The sequence below is a fragment of the Silene latifolia genome, chromosome 5 (assembly GCF_048544455.1).
Source record: "Silene latifolia isolate original U9 population chromosome 5, ASM4854445v1, whole genome shotgun sequence".
Lineage (NCBI taxonomy): Eukaryota > Viridiplantae > Streptophyta > Magnoliopsida > Caryophyllales > Caryophyllaceae > Silene > Silene latifolia.
Window position 1 is genome coordinate 26,023,020 of NC_133530.1, and position 6,000 is coordinate 26,029,019.

Sequence of the window (6,000 nt, forward strand, 5' to 3'; positions counted from 1 at the left end):
ACTGACTTGATAACCTCGAAACCCACCAACAGACCTTTCATCACAGTGATGATTGCAGTGCACTAAACACCTCGAACCACAACATCCCTCTCAACCCATATCTCAGCAACTATTGAATCTTATGGTTGTGAACAGTATGAAGAACCAAGAAATGAAGTCTTCAGATGAAGTTGTGCAGTGACAGAGATGAAGAAGCTAAGAATGAGGAACAATATTATGAATATGAACGAATGTAGATAGAGATAAAAGAAGATAGAACTTTGTATTTGATTAAGAGAATTTGGAGAATATTTGTTATTGATGTATTGATTACAATCATACAGAAGTAGTTTCAATGAATAAGTTTGTTGAGTATTTATAACAAACTCTTAACCGACATACTGCCTAATCATAACTTAGTCAATCAACTAACTGTAGTTAGCTTAGAGTTAGTTATACTTAACAGATTCCTAACTAACTCTATATACTCCAATATTCCCCCCTTAAGCTGGATTATCCTAAAAAAATTAATCCAAGCTTAGAGGACAAAAAATAGTGCTGAACTGATCCCAAGGGCTTTGTCATTATATTTGCCAGCTGAACTGTTGTCTTGACATATTTTGTAATCAAAAACCCTTGATCTTGCTTATCTCGAACAAAATGACAATCTATGCTGAGATGCTTGATTCTTTCATGGAAGACTGGGTTTTCAGAGATATGTATTGCAGCTTTATTATCACAATACAAACTGATTGGTTGTGAGACAGACACACCCAAGTCCTGCAGCAAAGAATGCAACCAAACCATCTCAGAAGTGGTATAGGACAAGCTCCTGTACTCAGATTCTGCTGAGCTTTTGCTGACTGTAGCTTGTTTCTTGGTTTTCCAAGAAATCAAGGATTGCCCCAACATAATACAGTACCCACTTAAGGACCTGCAGGAATAGGAACACTTACCCCAGTCCGCATCACTATATGTTGTGAGCTGCAGATCAGATTGTGCACTGTAAAATAACCCAGCATTGATTGTTCCTTTCAAATATTTTACCACATGAAGAGCTGCTTGCAAATGAAGCAACCTAGTCTGACTTACAAACTGACTTAGATGCTATATGCTATAGGATATATCAGGTCTAGACATGTTCAGATATAACAGTCTGCCTACAAGCCTTCTGTATTGCTCAGGATTGTCCAAAATTTCCCCTTGATCAACTGAAAGTTTCAAACCTTGCTGCATAGGAAACTTAGCAGCAGTGCAATTTTCCATTTGCAAGTCCTTTAAGATATCCATGATATACTTCCTCTGGTTAATCATCAAACTAGATTCATTTCTTGAAATTTCTAACCCCAAAAAGTATCTCATATGACCTAAATCCTTAATGGAGAAAGCCTTGTGTAATGCTTCTTTTACAGTATTTATTTCTTGCACTGATGTTCCAGTTAATAAAACATCATCCACATATACTAATATGGCAGTGAAAGACTTATCAACCACATTCTTCTTGGTAAACAAAGAATAGTCTTGCTTTGATTGAACATACCCATGCTGCTGTAGAAACTTAGTTAACTCCCTATTCCACTGTCTGGAGGCTTGTTTAAGTCCATACAGTGACCTTTTTAACTTGCAAACCATGCCTTCATCAACTGAATATCCCTCTGGAGCCTTCATATACACCTCCTCATCCAAAAACCCATGTAAAAAGGCATTATTTATGTCTAATTGAAATAGTGGCCAATTTCTAGCTGCAGCAATAGCCAATAAAGCTCTCATTGTTGTAAACTTGGCCACAGGTGAAAAAGTGTGCTTGTAGTCCTTATCTTTCACCTGATTAAAACCCTTGGCAACTAACCTTGCCTTGAACCTCTCAACTGTTCCATCTGGTTTATACTTTATTTTGTATACCCATTTGGAACCAATGGCCTTCTGACCAGGTGATAGCAAGACAACTTCCCAAGTATTATTCTCTTCCAATGCTATAACCTCCTTTCTCATAGCCTCAAGCCATCTGTTATCTGACTGAGCTTGCTTATAAGAATATGGTCCATGCTCTTGTAGAGCTGTAAATAAGGATCCAATATATTCTGGATGATAATCTTCAAGAGCATTTAAGACTTCTGTCTGAAATGCTGTAGCCTGGACCAGACTAGCAGATGAGTGCCCAGGTAGCTTACACTGATATTCTTGCAACCATGTAGACACTTGTCTTGGCCTGGTAGACCTCCTAGGAGGAACCTCTACTCGAGACTGCTGTCTGTCCCCTTCTGCAGTAGGGATAATTACTGGACTTGGAATAGTCTCAGTAGACTGATCCTCTGTTGGACCACAGTCAGCAGTAACTGTGGGTGCACCAGTGGTAACAGGAATGATAACAGATGAGGTGGCAGGATTAACCAAGCCACTTGTTGTGATAATTAAATCCTCATATGGTTTATCCTTGTGGAAAGGAAAAATTTGTTCTTTAAAGGACACATCTCTGCTTATAAAAAGTTTATGTAAATTTAAGTCATACAGTTTGAATCCCTTCTGATTATTTGGATAACCTATAAAAATACATTCCCTTGCCATACTTCCAAATTTGTCAGTAAAAGTAGGTGGCATTGTTGCATAACAAAGGCAACCAAAAGTTTTTAAGGAAGAATAAGAAGGTAGAGATCCAAATAAAAGCTCAAAAGGTGTTTTATCATGTATGACAGGGGTAGGCATCATGTTTATAAGGTGTGTAGCTGTTAATAAACAGTCTCCCCAAAATTTTATGGGTAAGTTAGCATGAAATCTCAAAGCCATGGCTGTCTCTAGAAGGTGTCTGTGCTTTCTCTCTACCCTACCATTTTGTTGTGGGGTACCAACAATACTAGTTTGATGAACAATCCCATTATTCTTAAACAACTGGCCACAATGATCTTGTAAAAACTCTGTCCCATTATCAGATCTTATAACTTTAATTATGCCTTGAAACTGAGTTTTAACATAAGCAAAGAAATCCCTAATCAAGTTATAAACCTGATCTTTGGACTGAAACAAAATAGTCCAAGTATTTCTAGAGTAATCATCAAGAATAGTTAGAAAGTACTTGGCTCCAGTTAAAGAAGGTGTCCTATATATAAGCACCCCAAACATCCATATGCAACAAAGAAAAACAAGTAGAAGCCCTACTGCTACTAATAGGAAAAGGTAATCTATGGTGCTTTGCTAAAATGCAATATTTGCAATAAAAAGAATCCTTCTTTATTATATTATCAAAATTAGGTACAAACTTGAATTTCTCAATAGACATGTGACCCAACCTTGCATGTAGTAAATCAACAGAATGAGACTTAGCAGTATGAACATGAGAACTCTTATTGCCTAACATAGACTGAATCTTAGAGATTATAGCTTTTCTAACAGTCTGAGTTACAACTGCATTATTGACAAGCATTGACTGTTTTTGAAGCCTATACAAATCTCCAACTCGTGTGCCTTTAGCAACAACCAGATTACTTGAAATGTCCTGAAAAATACAGTCATTAGTAGTAAACAAAACAGTCCTTTTATTATTGTCAAGCAATTTACTGACTGACAACAAATTTTGCTGAAAATCAGGAATTATAAAAACATCATGCAAAGTTATCTTATCAGTTAAAACAACATGACCCATCTTATGAACTAGTTTGACACTACCATCAGGCAATCCTACTCTAATAGGCTTTTTAAACACATGAATATTGGACAACAAAGAACAATCATAGGTCATATGGTCAGTAGCTCCTGTATCAATGATCCAATTATGCATAAAATTAGTCCTAGTGGTAGTAAAAACATAAGATGAAGGAGTGAATTTACCTGCAAAATTGAGAGAATTGAGAGCTGGTTGCTGATCAGTAATTCTTTTCATTACCTGATCAATAACAGAAGTGATTATGCCATCCAAAGCTGCTGAGTTTATACCAGAAAGAGAATCAGACCCAACAGTTGCAGCATTACATCCTTTTTCTCCTAGATCACCCGCATAAGGACTGTCTAAAGGCGAATCAGGAAGAACATCAGCTGAATGAGCCCCTTTTTGTGGAGGACGAGATTTATTAAAGTTCACTTTTTCTTTTCCCTTAGCCTTCTCACCAGGAAAACCTCGGATTACAAAGCAGTTTGCAGGATTGTGACCTGTCTTTTGGCAGTGTGGACATTTGGTTAAACCAAAACAGGTGTCTCTGGTATGCCCAAATCTATTACAATGATCACAATGCTTATCAGTGTTTCCAGTAACAGAAGTAGCATTCTTGGAACCCTGGTATCCTTTCTTCTGCTCAGATGGCCTGAAACTGGTATAAGCACTTGAGTCTGCTAGAGTGGAAACAGTTTCAGTAATCTGTTTCTGCCTCTCCACCTTTTGTAACAAGGCCAAGATCTTGTTGATAGAAGGCAGTGGTTCTAAGGAAAGGATCTGAGTACGAATCCCATCATAACTATTGTTTAAATTCATTAAAAACTATATTATCTTGGCATTGTTCTCCCTGTCAATCATCTTCTGAACCAAAGAACAAGTGCACAAATCAATTTTGCCACAAGAACAAGCTGGTAATGGATCAATGGAGTCAAGGGTCTCCCATAAATTCTTCATTTTAATGTAATACTCAACCAGGGATAGATTGTCTTGTGCAATATCCCCTAGGTCCTTAGTTAATTGGTAAACCTCCAAAGCATTAGTTTGGCCAAATCTCTCAACCAACTCATACCAGAATTCTTAAGAAGTACTGACATACTTAAAATTCTCCCTAATACCCTTATCCAAAGAGTTTGAGATCCATCTCATAACCATGAAATCACACATCTTCCACTGTTTATGACGTTTATCAGTGGAAGGAGGCATAGGACAAGTGCCATCTAGCAGACCATCCTTAGTTTTGGCCGCTAAAGACATGAGAACCTCACGTTTCCAACCCATAAAATCATGACCCTCAAAAAGAAAGGAAGAAAGAGTGGCAGAGGGTTGATCAGAGGAAGACAAATACAATGGATCATCATAATAGTCAAAATTTGACTCAGCAGATGTTACTTCAGGCATTGTTTATAGAAGATAAAAAAAAACAAAGAAAGATTGTATATGCGATATAATATGTAATGAAGTGCGGAAGCGTTTCTGAATATACCTCTATTTCTTGATATATTCAAGCAAGAAACAGACCAAAAATTCCCAGAATAACCAGACTGAAAACTGATACCATATTGAATCTTATGGTTGTGAACAGTATGAAGAACCAAGAAATGAAGTTTTCAGATGAAGTTGTGCAGTGACAGAGATGAAGAAGCTAAGAATGAGGAACAATATTATGAATATGAACGAATGTAGATAGAGATAAAAGAAGATAGAACTTTGTATTTGATTAAGAGAATTTGGAGAATATTTGTTATTGATGTATTGATGTATTGATTACAATCATACAGAAGTAGTTTCAATGAATAAGTTTGTTGAGTATTTATAACAAACTCTTAACCGACATACTGCCTAATTATAGCTTAGTCAATCAACTAACTGTAGTTAGCTTAGAGTTAGTTATACTTAACAGATTCCTAACTAACTCTATATACTCCAATATCAACCCTCACAACTAACCATCACCCTGCAATCCATATCATACATCCTCCGACTACTCATCCCTCTCTTGCCTCCACCATCCCCTACGTTCGCCCGGCCCCACCCCATGCGTGACTCCCAACCCTTCTCGTAACCTTATGCAACTCCCCACCCCATTATTACCTACCCATCGTGACCCCTCCTCTATCATAACCTCCCACCATTAACACCACCCATTCATTCTCTATTTACTAACACATTACTTACTCATTATCTTTCAATGTCGTAATGTTATGCATTAATTGTTAGATAATTTTTTGAAGTCACTTCAACTTATATAAATTGAAAATAATATGAAGTATTTAAATTGATTTTTTAATAATTTTCTAATGACTCTATATTATCTATTAATTACTCGTGATCTGATATATTTTATGGAATTGGTTGAGAAGAATCACAATAATCATTTA